Below are 18,058 nucleotides of genomic sequence, written 5' to 3'. Positions count from 1 at the left end.
GTGTCACGGCTGCTGCTCACGAGTCACACACAGGTTCACAATGAGAGACAGCAAAAAGTGGAGCAGAAAGGCCAGAAAGGGGAGAAAGGTGTGTGCACAATTTAAAGTGTCAAACAAGGAGAGTGCAAATTGTTAAAGAGATTAGAAACATTAAAGAGAAATGTAGCGTTATGGGACAGCAGGAAGGGTGCTGTGCGGATAAAACCCTACCCAGCAAGGCTTTGTCTTGTGAAAATAAGTTTATTTAAAATGAGAGAGACTCAGTGAAGAATGCTGCTCAAGGGGTCCCTGACCTTCAAAATACCTGTCCTGGACATGTGTTCTGGCTCAGCACACAGAGGCTGACTCAACTATGTTCCAAGCAGGCCCGACTCCATCCTGAACTGGCAGCAAAACTTGACAGAGTCACCATCTTTACTTCATCGGTTTCATGCAGTGGTCTCTCAGGACTGCCTTTGCCATGGTTTCGTAGGCATGAAAGATGAAGGGGGATCATGCAATCTTACTCCACAGTTCCAGAGAACCACTGAGTGCTGTGGAATATATGTAAAGGGAAGCTTTAAGATTGGAATAGAGTTGGAGTTGGCCCCAAAGAGAGATAGTGTGTGCTGCAGGTAGAAAAGCTAGACAAGTAAGGCTACCCAAGCCCCCTGGAGCCCAGATGATTCCATTAGCAGCTCCAAATGCCAGACATGGAACCACAGGATTCAATGCTTGCCCTTTAGTGTGGAGCTGTTCATTCTTTCTAGGACCCTATTCTTCCCTTGTTGATGGGAATGCTTATTCTGTGTCATTCTGTGTTAGAAGTATATATATACATACATACATATGTGTATACATATATATTATATGTGTTTGGATGTATGTGTATTACATGAATATACATGTATACGTGTATACATGTGTGCACATGGATGTCAAGACTGTAGGAAAGTGAGTTTCTTGCATAGAAAGTGCTCTTACCTGCTGAACCATCTCTCCAATCCATGTAACTTGTTTTGATTGTACAGGCCTCTCAGAGATTTTTCTGAGTCTCAGACGAAGCTCAGCATTTATGCTTTTAAGCAGAGCTGGCTCTGTTGCAGACTATGAAGTCTTTTTACACTGGAATGAATGAATTTTTTCTTTATAAAATGTCCGTAAGCCTATGGGGACAAAGAGAGGATGGTTATGGCTTAAAGTGATGTGTTTGCATGCCAAATTGACTAGGGGTAGAATTGTGATGGCTAATATTGTCAACTGGACAGAATCTGGAGTCGTTCAGGAGACAAAACTCTGGTAATGCATCTTTGAGATAATCTAGATTAGGTTAACTGAGATAGGAAGACCCACTTTAACTCTGGGTGGTGTCATTGCATTGGCTGGGTTCCTGAACTGAATAAGGAGAAGGCTGAATGGAGGTTTAGCATCCTCATTGCACTTCTTGCTTGAAGATACAATGTAACTATCTTCACATGCTTCTTGCTTGCAGATACAATGTAACTATCTTCACGGTGCTTCTTGCTTGCAGATACAATGTAACTATCTTCACAGCGCTTCTTGCTTGCAGATGGAATGTAATCAGCAGCCTCTGGCTTCTAATATTTCTTCTTTACTGTGATGGACTACTCCTCAAATCATGAACCAAACTAAAACATTTCTCTTTTGTTTCTTTTATCAGGGTATTTTATCATAGTGACAGAACAAATAGGAAACACACCTGGGTTATTTTTACTCTCTATGATGATGTATAACACCACTCATGAGCTCTCATATACAAGCTCCTGTGTGAAGAGCTTTCAGCTCTACTGAGGCGAGTTGCTAAGAAAGGGCCTTCTAGGTCACATGGAAATCTGTGTAAAGTTTTTTGAGGAAATGCTGGATTACCTTCCAATGTTGACACACTGTTTTATATTCTTACCTTCCTGCTATAAGCAGATTCTAATTTCTCTGCAGCTATAATTTGGCACTTACTGATTCATAAGATATCCAGGACCTGAGAAATTTTCATTGAAAACTCAAGACCAGGTTTGGTAGCATATCAACAGTCTTATCTGGTGGTCATGAAGCCTTGCACATCTGTTCCTCTGACCTCAGACATGGATGTAGTAGTGTGGATAACTTTGTATTTCTATACACTGTTCAGTTATTAAATATCATCTTACAGAGAACTAGGGAGATGACTTGGAAGGTAAGAGTGCTTGCTGTGCAAGTAAGTGAACCTGACTTTGAATTTCAGGTCAGACCATCATATGTACTTATAGCCTTAGCGTTGTGGGCAGAGACAGGCAGCTCCCAGGAGCTTTCCGGCCAGCAAGCTTAGATGAAACAGAAAGACTTCAGTGAGATGCCCTATTTCAAGACGGCATACAGATTGAGGAAGAAGCCTGGCATCCTAGGCTCTGGCCTAGGCATGCACACTCACCAGCACACACGGGCGTGTATGTGCATTATCACACTCACCGGCACACATGGGCGTGTATGTGCATTATCACACTCACCGGCACACACGGGCGTGTATGTGCATTATCACACTCACCAGCACACACGGGCGTGTATGTGCATTATCACACTCACCGGCACACACGGGCGTGTATGTGCATTATCACACTCACCAGCACACACGGGTGTGTATGTGCATTATCACACTCACCGGCACACACGGGCGTGTATGTGCATTATCACACTCACCAGCACACACAGGTATGTATGTGCATTATTACACTCACCAGTACACACGGGTATGTACATCATTACACATACACATCACAAATAATAAAAGAACAGACAAATAAATGACAGTTCACAAAATATCCTAGAGTAGGATTTGTCCTAAGAATTTGATATTCCTTTTGTCCTTTAGAGGATCTAATTTTCTTGTATGAGATAGATAATTTTGATTGTTACCTTGAATAAGGAATAACTAGGCATTAGTGAAGTGTACCTTTGGTGCATCTGTGTGGGTATTTCTAAAGAAGACTAATTGAAGTGGTGTCTTAGAGTTTCTATTGCTGTGATAAAACACCAACACCAAAAGCAGCATGGGAGGAAAGGTTTATTTTAGTTTACAACTCTCAGGTCATACTCCATCACCTGGGGAACAGGAACTCAGGGCCAGAATCCGGAGGCCAAAAGAGGTGCGGGGACCTCGGAGGAAAGCTGCTTCCGCACTTGCTTTCCATCACTGTGCAGCCTGCTTTCTTATACCATCTAGGACCACCTACCCAGAGGAGGGACCACCCACAACGGACTGGGCCTTTTCACATCAACTGTTAATGAGGAAGACGCCCTACAGACTGGCCTATAGGCACCTCTTAGTAGAGCCATTTTCTTAGTTGAGAGTCCTTCTTCCTTTGTGCCAAGATGACATAAAACTAGCCAGCACAAGTGAGGGTAACACCCTAAAGGTGGGCAGCACCATCTGGGCTAAATAAATAGGGGAAAGATGGACTGGAGATATGGCCGAGAGGGTAAGAGTGCTTAGGCAGGACCCACATTGGATAGCTCACAGCTACATTTGACACTCTCTCCTGGCATCCATAGGCCCCTGCGCTCATGCGTACATACCTACTATCTTGTAATTAAAAACAAAACAAAAAACAAAAAACCTTACAAATGTGTGTGTTTGTGTTGTGTCTGTCTGTCTGTCTGTCTGTCTGTGTCTGTCAAAAACAAACCAACACTGGCATTTTCTTTGCACTGCTTCTGGGTTCTCTAAGATACGATCAGGAAGCCTTAAGCTCTGTTCCCAAGGCCATGCTTTCCCCACTGTGATGGACTATGTCTCCTCTAGTCTCCACCAGGATAAAGTCTTCCTTAACCTGCTTCTTATCAGGTCTTTGGTCACAGCCATGATAAAAATACTGAACTGTTTAGAGCTCACAAAATGATAAGAGGAGAAATGGAAAATGTCACCTCCTTCCTTGGAACCCCGGCATCAACCTACAGCCCAGACCACGAGGAGGATCTGTTAGCTGTGCAGGTTAACACTCCACTGAGGTATAACCACAGCATCTTTCTCACGTAGATCCTGCTTCTTCTGTAGGTATGTTTTCATGTGTCCCACTGAGACGCTCAAACTGCTGGATGAGTCCAACTAGTTGCTGGCTGGCTGACACTGGTTTTGTTTGGCTTTCATGATTTCCTGAATACTGGCAAGTCGTACTGTGGTTTAGCTTAGCTGGAAGAAATCAGAGATTCTGGCAGGCCTGGTTCTCTAGCCAGATGTGGCTGATGGCTGGTAATGAGCGATCCATGGGTGTGCTGAGAATGGGATGTGAACTCAGTTGGCCACCGTGTTCCCGCCTTGCCTTTTGATATTTATTTGCTACTTTTTTTCCCTGATTTCATTGATATGACTGATTGTGAGAACTGCTGGAACTCCTTTCCCATGCCGTCCTATGTCTTCCCATGGTATGAGCAACCACACAAGGTGTTTTCGTGGACCTTCCACAAGCTGACCTTCTTTATCACTGTGGTACCCAGCACCAACTTGTTACACCTGTCTGAGGAGCCCTCAGACTCTTTTGAGTTTGGGATGCATCAAACCACAGTTTCTGTAGCCTCACAAGCAGAAGTAATCTCAAAAATACGCTCTGGTGGGATAAAAAGCTAAGGGGCGACATGCTCTGGTCTGAGAGCTTATAGACCTGCATGCTGCGAATATCCCACTTGTGGTTGCTTTCAAACTACCCATGTTTCTCCCTGTACAGGGCTGGGAAGAACTTCTTAGGAGCCAAACATTACATATCATTCCTACCCAGTAGATAGATGCAGTCTCAAGATTGATCAATTCTGATGCTAGCTGAATAAGATAGTTTGGAGAAAGTGAGTTTTAAATACTTTTATTAATACAGCTCAGTTCATTCTGTGCTTCTATAATTTTTTTTAATAATGACTATCTAGGGGCTACAGAGATGGTTCAGTGGTTAAGAGCACTTGCTGTCCTTGTGATGAATCTAAGTTTGGGTCTCATCACCCATATGGTAGCTAATAATCATCCGTAACTCTAGTTCTAGTGATCTGGCATGTTCTGGTCTTCTTGGGCACCTGTGTACACACAGAGCATGCATATGTATGTAGATATATTTGGACATACACATATGCATATCCTTCTGATTGGGTTTTAGATTGTCTAGGCTGACATTGAATAGTCTGTGTAGTTAAGGGTGGCTTTAAAATTCTGATCCTCCTGACCTCCCACATGTTGATATTACAAGCTTATGTCACGATGACCAGTTTACATGGTGCTAGGGATTGAACCCAGGTTTCATGGGTATTAGGTAGGTATTTTATTAACCTGAGTTAAAACACAGATCACTGTTTCTGGCTCAGGAAGTCTTAGGTAGGCTGCTTCTAACAAGTTCCCAGGTGATGCCGATCCTGCTGGTCAGGGACCACATTGGAAGATTGAAACAGACCCATAACCCCTAAAGAAATAGAAGGGGTCATAGATAGGCTTCTGACCAAAAAAAGCACAGGACCAGATGGTTTCAGTGCAGAATTCTATCAGACCTTCAAAGAAGACTCAACACCAACACTCTTCAAACTTTTCCACCAAATAGAAACAGAAGGAACACTACCCAACTCCTTCTTCGAAGCCACTATTACGCTGATACCAAAACCACACAAAGATCCAACTAAGAAAGAGAATTTCAGGCCAATTTCCCTTATGAATATCGATGCAAAAATACTAAATAAAATTCTTGCCCACCGAATCCAAGAGCACATCAAAACGATCATCTACCATGATCAAGTAGGCTTTATCCTAGGGATGCAGGGATGGTTCAATTTAAGGAAATCCATAAATGCTATCCACTACATAAACAAACTCAAAGAAAAAAAACCAACATGATCATTTCATTAGATGCTTAAAAAGCATTTGACAACATTCAGCATCCTTTCATGCTAAAAGTCTTGGAAAGGACAGGAATTCAAGGCCCATATCTAAACATAGTAAAAGCAATATACAGCAAACCGGTAGCCAACATCAAACTAAACAGAGAGAAACTTGAAGCAATCCCACTAAAATCAGGGACTGGACAAGCCTGCCCCCTCTCTCCATATCTTTTCAATATAGTTCTTGAAGTCCTAGCTAGAGCAATTAGACAACATAAGGAAGTCAAAGGGATACAAATTAGAAAGGAAGAAGTCAAAGTATCACTATTTGCAGATGATATGATAGTATACTTAAGTGACCCTAAAAACTCTACTAGACAACTCCTACAACAGATAAACAACTTCAGCAAAGTGGCTGACTACAAAATCAATGCAAGCAAATCAGTAGCCTTTATATATTCAAAGGATAAGCAGACTGAGAAAGAAATTAGGGAAATGACTCCCTTCACAATAGCTACAAACAGCATAAAGTATCTTGGGGTGACTCTAACCAAACAAGTGAAAGACCTATATGACAAGAACTTCAGATCTCTGAAGAAGGAAATCGAAGAAGATCTCAGAAAATGGAAAAATCTTCCATGCTCATGGATTGGCAGGATTAATAGAGTTAAAATGGCCATCTTGCCAAAGGCAATCTACAGATTCAATGCTATCTTCATAAAAATCCCAACCCAGTTCTTCATAGAGCTAGAAAGAGCAATTCTCAAATTCATCTGGAATAACAAAAAATCTAGGATAGCTAAAACTATTCTCAACAGTAAAAGAACTTCAGAGGGATTCAGTATCCCAGACTTTAAACTTTACTACAGAGCAACAGTGATAAAAACTGCATGGTATTGGTACAATATCAGGCAAGCGGATCAATGGAATAGGATTGAAGACCCAGAAATGAACCAACACCCTACGGCCACTTGATCTTCGATGAAAGCATCCAGTGGAAAAAAGATAGTCTTTTCAACAAATGGTACTGGTTCAATTGGAGGTCAGCATGCAGAAGAATGCGAATCAATCCATTCTTATCTCCTTGTACTAAGCTCAACTCCAAATGGATCAAGGACCGCCACATAAAACCTGACACACTGAAACTAATAGAAAAGAAACTGGGGAAGACCCTTGAGGACATGGGCACAGGGGAAAAGTTCCTGAATAGAACACCAATAGCTTACCCTCTAAGATCAAGAATTGACAAATGGGACCTCATAAAACTACAAAGTTTCTGTAAGGCAAAGAACACTGTCAAAAGGACAAAACATCAACCAACAGATTGGGAAAGGATCTTCACCAACTCTAAATCTGACAGAGGGCTAATATCTAATATATACAAATAACTCAAGAAGGTAGAACCCAGAGAACCAAATAACGCCATTAAAAAGTAGGGTACGGAGCTAAACAAAGAATTTTCACATGAAGAACTTTGGAGGGCTGAGAAACACCTTAAGAAATGTTCAACATCATTAATCATTAGGGAAATGCAAATCAAAACAACCCTGAGATTTCACCTCACACCAGTCAGAATGGCTAAGGTCAAAAACTCAGGAGACAGCAGGTGTTGGCGAGGATGTGGAGAAAGAGGAACACTCCTCCACTGCTGGTGGGATTGCAAGATGGTGCAACCACTTTGGAAATCAGTCTGGTGGTTCCTCAGAAAACTGGGCATGACACTTCCTGAGGACCCTGTTATACCACTCCTGGGCATATATCCAGAGGATCCTTCAGCATGCAATAAGGACACATGCTCCACTATGTTCATAGCAGCCCTATTTGTAGTAGCCAGAAGCTGGAAAGAACCCAGGTGTCCTTCAACAGAGGAATGGATACAAAAAATGTGGTATATTTACACAATGGAGTACTATTCAGCCATTAGAAACAATGAATTCATGAAATTCTTAGACAAATGGATGGAGCTGGAGAACATCATACTAAGTGAGGTAACCCAGTCTCAAAAGTTCAATCATGGTATGCCCTCACTGATAAGTGGATATTAGCCTAGAAACTTTGAATACCCAAGACATAATCCACAAATTAAATGATGTCCAAAAAGAATGGAGGAGTGGCCCCTGGTTCTGGAAAGACTCAGTGCAAGAGTATAAGGGAATTCCAGAACAGGGAAGCGGGAAGGGGTAGATGGAGAAACAGGGCGAGGGAAGAGGGCTTACGGGACTTTCGGGGAGTAGGGAGCCAGAAAAGGGGAAATCATTTGAAATGTAAATAAAAAATGTATCAATAAAAAAATTAGAAAAAAAAAGATTGAAGCTATGCCAACGTTAGTCCACAGTTTGTTTCCTTTTACAGAATGGGCCAGGTTGGTCTGGAGAACATCAGTCATAATCCCTAATTTGAGATAGTAAACCCTACCAGATGACAGAAGGCATGACGATTGGCAGATCCTACATTGGACCCTGAAGCCAATGTGGCCTTTTTCACAATCTGTGAATCTTCACAGTGCCCTTCCCTCATCTCACAACAACATATGGGGCAAAATGCCAAAGGAGGTGGGGGTGGCACACAGCAGAACTATATCTGAGAAGGCCATTACCAGCTTCCTAAGGGCAGCACAAGTGTCTGATGTATGTCGCTATGGACTAGTTACTGGTGGACTTGAAACTGAAAGAATGAGGATGAAGTGTAGAAAGGGAGATTACTTCTTGGTCCTTTATGTGCAAATGCTAAAGAAAGGCAGGAGCTGGGTAGAATTTCCCCGAGGAGCATAGCCAATAGGAGGAATACCCCCATACCTACTCACATATGTACCTAGAATTTTTTTAAATCTATCTTGTGCTATAAGATTCTGGCTGAGAAGCCCCCACAGGGTGCCGTCTGCAAGTAGAAGTACCAGGAAACCTGCTGGTGTCCTTTGAAATCCTGAAAGCTGGGATTTCTGGCTGTGAATCCACATCTGACAGCCAGCAGCAGGAGGGCAGGAGATTGTCATTCCAGGGACATCTCGTGACTTTGATTTGATGTAATGGCTATCACTGCTCAGCCCCTCTTCATCTGCCAGGTATATCCATTTTACAAAACAATTTGGCAGTACATTTCAAAAATTACTAAATGTGCACATAATTTTATCATAATACTTTGATTCTGGATTTTGTTCCAAGAAACAATTATGGATAGCTAAGAAGTCCTCTGAAAAGATGTCCACCATTACAGGAGGCACGTAAGCCTGTGCTTACAGAAAACCAGGAATGTTAAAGACACAGAGTTGTCTCATCAAAGGGAGAGGCGTATAACCTGCTTTCCACCCAGAATCCTGGGTACAGATGTGTTTAGTAGCCCGGTGACCCCCAGACCCTCATCTTAAACCTGTGTACCTCAGTCCACATATATTGCTATCCTTCCCAGGACATGTAATTTTGAGCCTATTTATCTCAGTCAATCTACCGCTCAATCCTTCCCCAGACCATTATTTACCTTGAGCCCATTCCCTCAGTTAATCTATAGAACCTATCCTTTTGGAAAATGTCATTTGCACTTTACAAGAATTTCGATGTAATCTTGTCTCAAGCTTTGTTGTATGTCTGGGATTGAGTTAATTATCATCAGGAAACTTTTTTCAAATGGTGTTGTGCTTAAATACACCTGAAATAAACTACCAGGTGTGAGACTCATGAAGTTTGAACCAACACCGGCTACAGTGTCGTGATGAATCTGACTTTCTTTTGCCTGCCTCTCATGGATGGCACTCTCTGCTGGCCTTGGTGTTTGCGGACATCCCACACTTCCTCCCTCACACCATATTATGTAGACACAGGAGTTTCTACAAACAGAAGTTTAGGCATACGGGAGGGCTGCTGAGGAGTAGTATCTTTCAAGCATGGCAGGGCCACTACACTGGAGAACTTACAGTAGATGTGACAAACTGTGCAAGTCAAGCAATTATTAATGATAAACAACTCCTGACAGTAGGCTTCTTCAGGGATGCAGCCCTTGGTAGTTTTCCCATGCTCTAGTGGATGGATCCACAGCAGCACACAGAAGCATGACACTAATTAGACTCAGTGGGTTATTAAAAACTTAAGAGAATATGCAATCGGGAGAAGAATATGGCAGGAGGAGTTGGGGGGAAGAGTAGTTATAATCAAAATATATTGTGTTCAATGAATTAAAACATTTTTTAAAAACCGACCATAGATTATTGACTAAATGAATCCATTCATTAAATGCAATCTGATAAGATAATTAGAAAAATGTATGAAGACTAATGGCATGCTCAAAGAAAAATGCAGACTGCGAAGGATTAAAACCCTGAATTTGTTTTTAAATGTATGAACATATGGAGAAGGCAGCTCTAAAGATATAGCCCAGAAGGTTAACAATGAAATAGATACAGGAAAACCAAATCGACAATGCAGTATAGATGATCCGACTAAAATAAAATCCCCAGTAGAACTACTATGATTCTGAGTTCTGGATACAGCAAACAAAATAAAATAACATAAAAAATAAAACTAGGGTTTCAAATAGATATCTGTAGACTGTGATCCTGGTAGCATTGTTCACCATAAACAAAGAGTAGGCACAAACTAAGGTTTGTATCAACAGCCTTAAGATGTAATCTACAGACGACAGAACACAGGTATTTAACATACAGAATAGTCTTAGCATAATCATAGTTTTGCCACCATCACAATAATCAATTTTAGAATGTTCTTGATGCTTCTAAAGAAACCATGGGCCATTATCAGTCCTTAGCCCCAGACAGAGACCAGATGATTTTTTACATTTTTGTGTGAAAGAATGGAAGATGTGTTTTCTGGCTGCTTTCACATAGTGAGGCATTTCCAAGGTCCATTTGTGGTGAAGGGTGTATTAGTATGGCGTTTGTTCTATGATTAAATCTACGTTGGGTAGATTTATTCATCTGTTAATCAGTTTGTAAACAGTTGGTCATGAGAAATAATGCTACTATGAATATTCTTGTTCAATATTTTTGTTTTTGTTTGTTGTTTTGTTTTGTTTTGGGCAAATAGGACAATTTGCCATCTAAACAATAGTAGGTCTTCTAATCCATGAGCATGGTTGTCTTTTGATTGACTATGTCTTATGTAATTCCTTTCAACAATATTTTTCTTTTAAGTGGCCCCTGGTTCTGGAAAGGCTCAGTGCAGCAATGTAGGGCAATACCAGAACAGGGAAGTGGGAAGGGGTGGATGGGGGAACAGGGGGAGGGAAGAGGAATGATGGGACTTTCAGGGAGTGGGGAGCCAGGAAAGGGGAAATCATTTGAAATGTAAATAAAGAATATATCGAATAAAAGAATAAAAAAGAATTTTAACTTATTTAATGATCTGCTACCTTCACATGATGAGTTGAAGCCAGTTTCTGCGTTTGTTCTCTTCTGTCATCCTGTCCCCCATTGGAGCCCACCTCTCATTCAGTCTCCCTCTTTCTTTCACATCTTCTTCTTGTGTTTGACAAATGGACTTTAATTAGTTTTTTGCCCAACCACACACAATTTTTGGATTGTAAATTATATAAGTCTTTTGATAATGGCTACACTTTTGAGATAAAATATGAAATAAAATAAAATATAAAAATTTCCATGTGAAGGTATTGCTTGGTGTCAGTAAGGGTTTTCCCACGGCTTTGCAACCATAACCATTGCCCGTCACTAGAATGCTTTCATTCGTCCCATGAAATTCCCCGTCACTTCCCTCTTTCCAGAAAGCCTAGAAACAAGTATCCTACTTTCTGTCTCTAGAATTTGAGTCCTCCAGATCCCTCACAAAGAATCACACAATACATGGTCTTGTAAAGAGAATCTGATCAGTCTGTTAGAATCAGACTCCAGTGAACAGAGCCAGGAATTCAATCTTAAGAGTAAACTTTACTCAGAGCAGTCAGGCAGAGAAGACAGTGCATTCGTATCCTAAAGATCTAATCCCATCTCATGTCCAGCCAGCAGGTTCTATAGGGAGAAGGATGGGGAAGGAACCGAGGTGGTCATCAGCCATTCTGTAGCTCTGTCTTGTCCCTCTGGTCGCGTGGTCAGCCACATCTTTGAAACTTGTGCTCTCTTTGCCTCTCATGCTAACCTCCTTTGTACTCTTCCCTCATCCAGCAGACGTCAGGGCTCAGGCGGTCTTTGAAACCTCCAGCCAAGGTAAGTTCTACTGCCATCAACCCTGTACTCCTCCAGGGTCATCTGGGTTAGGGGGAGGGTTAACTCACAACAGATGATTGACAGGTGTGTTTGCTCAGCTACCTGTCGATAGCACGTGCTTGCAGACTCTTTTCTACAACATAGACTACAAGTATGTGTTTACAATACAAAACCTGAAACTTTATACTGCAGAAGGAGAAATGCCGCTCTCCAGTATTTCTATCCTCTGTCAGGATTTTATTTGTGTGTGTGTGTCACCTTATTTCATAGAGCTCAATGTCTTCAAGGCTCATCCATGTTGTAGCAATGCCAACATTCCTTTTCTTTTAAAGACAGATACTACATGTGTCAGCTTTCTCGTTTTCTGTTGACACTTGGCCCATTGCCTCCATTTGACTATTGTGGGCAACAGTGTGTTAATATGCTCATGTGTCTAGTTGAGTCCTACATAGAGGTTTTTTTAGACAAATGTCAGAAGCAGAATTTCTGAATTATTTGGTTACTTTATTTACATTTTTAGCTATAGATAAGTTTAATTTACTGTCTGTTTCTCTATTTATGGTGCATAAATAGACATTATTTTTAAATCCATAATGTGAATATAGTTTACATAGTAAGTGGACAATGGGTCTGTGACCCCCCTCCACCATCTCCCAGATTCTGGGAACCTGTAACGTTTATAGTAGAGCTGATATGTGCCCCACGGAATTACTTTGTGACCATCTGGTAACTTGTCTCTCTCCTTGTGCTGCCTCATGCGTCACAGCAAGTACCCCTGACGTCTTGTGTAGCAGTAGGGCTTGTCTCTGTGGTACTCTGCCTCTCCTCCCTCCCCTTCACCCTCAGTGCAAGGGCATTGACCTCCTTCAGCTCTGGGGCAGGTTCCTGCTATTGACCCTCCAACAGTGTGGGCTTCCTTTTCCCAGGCAGCACATAAAATGGGAAGGACAGAGTTCAAATGAGAAGTCTAGCTGAACCAGCCAACATGCAAATGAGAACAAGAGCCCGGGACTTTCCTAAGACAAACAGAGGATTTGGAAGAACAATATTTAGCAGAACTCAAAACTCCCCCTCCTAGATTAAGAAAACAACTTGGAGCAGATTACTTAAAATATTTAAAACTTGGTTTAGTTTTAATCTAAAAGAGACTTTACCTGATCATAGTTCCAGACAAAGTACTTAGAGATGGGATTTGAGAGATGCGCTGTAGATGGACAGGCATTACTTTGATCTGAAGTCAGCGTTCTATCCGCCGTGTCTGGCCCGCCCTTGGTGGTTCCTCTACTGCTGCCCCTACTCTCAGCCTTACTCTTGGCTGCTTCCAGCTCCCCATCTGAGTCATTTCTGGTTGAGCTGCTGTTGTCCACAGGCCTCAGGACTCCACCGAATCCCCTTACATCCCATAGGAAATTGTTCCACGGACGTTTGACCTTTGGCAAAAGTGAGTCAAGGCTCCAGGCAATTGTCAGACCTTCCTCCTCTACAGGTCAAGCTCTCCAAGGGGTTATACCACAAAGTTCAGACGCAAACGGAAGTGACCAGGCTCTGAACCCTGGCCAAGGGTGGCCCAAGAACAGGAATGGAGTTTCAGGGAAGAAGCCTCAGAGCCTGGATATACACTGTTTCCCAAGGAGTCATCTTGGCCTTAAGTCCCAGATGGCCAGATTTGACTTTGGGTCAAGAAGCTCTCATCTAATACATAGACCACTCTCTCTCACCCTAACTGACAACCTGGTGTTGGTAAACAGTCCAGATACAAGACCTAAACCTTGTGAACTCTTAAGTGACTGATTTTCTTTTCACCTTGAAAATATATATTATTGAATGTGCCTGTTTTGCATGTGAGGTGTGGAGAAGTTAGTGTGCCATGCTGTACATGTACATGAGGATGACCTTGAAGCAATTCTTTCCTACATTATGTGGGACCGAGGTGCTGAACTCAAGTCCCCAGTATTGTGCTCTGAGTCACTTTACTCCCTGACCCACATTGCAGGCCCAAGAGTAGTTTTCAAACTGATGAAATTGTAAATGGTTATGGAGTTTCATTCTTGGAGAATAGAGTTATTTTAGAAGTGGTTGGTAGCAACACTTTCATAGACTTAAGAATGCTATAGACTCTACCAGGCATGACCAGCCCAGGGCTTGTGGATTACACCCAGCCATGGACAGCTTTAAATGTGGGCCAACACAAGATCACAAACTTGTTTATGCTCTCTATTTTTGTCTCTCTATCTCTCTCTCTCCCCCCTCTCCCCTCTCTCTCCCTCCCTCTCCCCCCCCCCCATGTGTGGGAATGTATCTCTAGTATGCACGTTTGCATTGGTGTGAGCACACCTGTGTGGGCTGCACATGCACCTGGGTGCTGATGTTGGGAACCATTCTTGATCATTCCTCCCACCTTACTCAGTGAAGGAGTGTCTCTCAGTCAAACCCAGAGCTCGTGGAGATGGGGAGTGCTGCTGTCCCTACCTCCTGAGGCTAGAATTGCAGGTACTGCACCCACTTGACAATCATGTTGGTTTTGGACAACTGAAATTCAGCCCTCACAAGTGCACAGTAAGTATGTAACTACTGAGCAACCTCCCAGACCCATCCTTCTTTCAAATAACTTCACAGCATTTCCCTTGAATGTGAATTTTATAGGCAGCAACATCGTTTCCTGTGAATGTCAAAAGGTAAGACAAACTTAAACTTACATCATAAACTATGAATTAATTTTACTTTTAATACTTGACAAACTATTATTTTTATGTGTTACAGCTCTGAGGAGAAAGGCCTCCCCAATGGAAATGTTGCAGCTCTGAAGGAGAAGCTATCCCAGCAGTTGGAAACCAAAGAATATGACAAAGGCGCACCACTCACAGAGACAAGAGATTTATTAAGAAGAAAACGAGAGGCTAACTTTGCTTGGGCAAGACGCAGCAGGGAACTGAGCAGGAGGCAGGTTTCACATAGGGTTTCTTGGGGGGGCGTGCTGTCAAAGTTCTCTAGAATGGAGATTTCCAGGGTGGAGGGGCTATAGGATTTCAAGCCAAGTCCAGGGATTGGTAGGATTTGGAGCTCAGGGATTGGTGAGTTTTGATAGGATTTCAAACTCAGAAGTGGGTTCAGAATTTTGATCCTACAATTCAGTTCTCAGTGGACATAAAGTTTTGGTAGAAAACTCCCCTCTAGTCTCTTACCTTGTTAGTAAGAGCTGAGTAGTTTCTCCAGAGAGTGTATGTTTGTTAAGACCATATTTGTTTGCTTTCTAGTCTTGTGCTAAATGCTGATTGATTCCTGTTCAAAACTCTTAAACAAATCCCAGAAATTAGAGGATAGGTTAAAGAGGAAAAAAGAGCCAAACCACAGCCCACACTTCCGGATTAGAGCTTATCATATACAGGTTAGGAACAAGTTTGAGTGTCATTATCAAGGGTTTCCATAAGGGACACTATGGCCATAGTGGTGGGACAAGCTGGCACCTGGTCCCAGAGAACCTGTAGGATAGCATCTGAGAGACAGACAGACAGACAGAGAGAGAGAGAGAGAGAGAGAGAGAGAGAGATCTTGTGTATGTGAGTATAGCCACGTGAGAGCCATGGCACACATGTGGTCATCAGATGGCTAATTTGGGGAGTCAGTTCTTCCCTCTCAACTTGTTGATTCAGGGTCTCTTCTTTCCATGATGATGTAATTAAGCTAGCTGTTTCATAGCTCTTCCACATGATTTACATCTTAGCCTCTTACCCTGATGCAGGAATATTGGGATTTCAGATACATGCTTCTGTATTTGACTTTTTACATGGGTGCTGGAGCACTAATTCATGTACTGTTATCTACTGAAACATCTCATGACCCCGAGACTAGTTGTTTTTCCTCTAGTCTCAAGAGAGAGAGAGAGAGAGAGAGAGAGAGAGAGAGAGAGAGAGAGAGAGAGAGAGAAAAGAAAAAGAAAATCCCCAAGTTCAGCTCCAAATTCTTGCCCAGTGGGGAGTTTGGATACTTGTGTAAGACAAATTTTACATAAATAAGCATCGCTGGAATGCTGTGTGCCTTTTGTTGTTATTGTTTTGTTTTTTTTGTATTTTGTATTTGGTTTTTTTGAGACAGGGTTTCTCTGTATAGCCCTGGCTGTCCTGGAACTCACTCTGTAGACCACGCTGGCCTCGAACTCAGAAATTCTCCTGCCTCTGCCTCCCAAGTTCTGGGATTAAAGGCGTGCGTCACCACTGCCTGGCTGTGTGCCTTTTTAAATACTCATGACACAGGCTTCATTCTGAACCAAGCTTATCATTCAAGGCTGAAGACATCTTCAGCATCTTATTGCTGTCTTGTGGTAGAAGAGGTCTCAGGGTCAGAGCCAGGCTCAGCGAATGGAGCAACAGGCAATTTGGAGGAAGACTTTGTGTGCAGCGTTTGACGAGCAGAGCTGCTATGGAGAGCCACGGCTGCTTTAACAAAGTGCAGAGGGAGGCTTGTCATCCTCAGAGGGTCTCAGTCAGAAGATTCAGGGGTCAAGAGTCAGGGAGAAAGGAGATAAACACTGAGCACATCAGTTAAGAGCATAAACTCTGATGTCAGAGTATGATGCTCAGATCCTGGCTTAGTCACTTATTGGCCAATTTCTCAGTCAATTAGCTAAGATGAAGTTTTCCCATCCATACCATGGGGATGGTGGTTGCTTTCACACCAAGATGCTGAGAGGGTGAAATTGTACTTGGTGCCAAGTGATCAGTGCTACTCCTGGAAAATAAGAAATTGTCATGTCCAAAACTCAACAGCAAACTTCTTTCTTTTTAAATTTTATATGTTTTGACTACATGTATGTCTGTGCATCCATGCATGCCTGGTGAACACGGAAACCAGAAGAGGGTTTTAGATTCCCTGAAACTGGAATTATAGGTTGTAGACTGTCAGTTAGTTGCTGAGAATCAAACTGGGTCCTCTACAAGAGCAATACGTTGCCAAGCCACCTCTCCACAGCCTCTGCTTGTAATCCTCCATTTCAAAACTATCGAGGGCAGGAAATAAAGGAGATAAAATAAACATGCTCACAAGCGCTCAGGCAGATGGTGACCATCTAGTATGTGAGCCTTCCCCAAGACCTGTGGCACGATACACACTTCATTACAACTGTTTTCTTAGACAGGGCTGTCGAATTTCTCTCCACAATTCAACAGGACTGGATAAAGAGGAGACACTGCCAGAAGCCAAAATAACAATGTGTTACACATGATGGTCAGTAAGCATTCGGGAAGCAGAGAACAACACATTAATATGCTTTTCTGTTTCTGACTAATGGTTTACAAAACCATTAATCAAGAAACCCTCAGCTGAAAAACATCAGCGATGAGTTCCCAGACACCAGCTTCTGTCACGCTTGCCCTTCCTGATGGTTTCAGAAGTCCTAGACTGGTGGGCTTAACGGTTTAGCTATGGTGAGAAAAGGCTGCTATGGAGAGCCACCACTGCTTGAACAAAGTGCAGAGGGTAGTTAACAAGGGGGCAGCCCTTCTTGGCTGCTTTCCAGACACCGGGACTTGTTCAGAGCAGCACAGCATAGGTCAGCGGGGAGGAGGGATGCAGATTCCCCAAAGCCACTTTAATCTACTTCTCCTACTGGGTGCTTTTAAGACTTTGGTTAAGCAAAGTAAAGTGGACACTGTCACTGTCCCTTGGAGGATCTTTTCATGAAAAGTACTCAGTGGTTCTTTCAATGTGAAATAGCATCAACTCTATGTAGGAATCCAGTGTGCAGGAACACAGAGCAAAAATAGATCACCAAACATGGGTGTCTTCAGCAATAGTAGTAGCTCTCTGGAGGGTTAGGTCACTGGGGCTATAGCATCATTAGCTAAGGCTTTGAGGCTTGGATGCTAAGCTACAGCAGGGTTGAAAGCAAAGGACATCAGAGATAGGTAGTCTGCATAGCGGCCAAGTGCCTGTCAGTAGATAGGGAAAGGGGTAGCTGGTACACATGCTAGACTCCAGTGGGTCTTTAAAGAAGGTTCTGGTGCCATCAAATAATCTCACTCTCTTGTCGGGAAATATAAAGGGTTTAAGAGATACAAGATGGTCTGATTTGCATTAAAA

General features: G+C 42.5%; 1 long non-coding RNA gene across 1 annotated transcript; it reads right to left on the bottom strand.

The window, feature by feature from the left end:
- Positions 1-294: 294 nt before the first annotated feature.
- Positions 295-13,467, bottom strand: LOC127681656 (uncharacterized). The gene is made up of 3 exons (XR_007977143.1): positions 13,138-13,467; positions 964-1,145; positions 295-533 (listed from the first exon to the last, which is right to left on the bottom strand). It is a non-coding gene; the product is annotated as an uncharacterized LOC127681656 (long non-coding RNA).
- Between the last annotated feature and the right edge of the window lie 4,591 nt (positions 13,468-18,058).

The sequence above is a fragment of the Apodemus sylvaticus genome, chromosome 1 (genome assembly GCF_947179515.1).
Source record: "Apodemus sylvaticus chromosome 1, mApoSyl1.1, whole genome shotgun sequence".
NCBI lineage: Eukaryota > Metazoa > Chordata > Mammalia > Rodentia > Muridae > Apodemus > Apodemus sylvaticus.
Note: the sequence above shows the minus strand (reverse complement) of the source record. Positions and strands in the feature narration are given on the sequence as shown.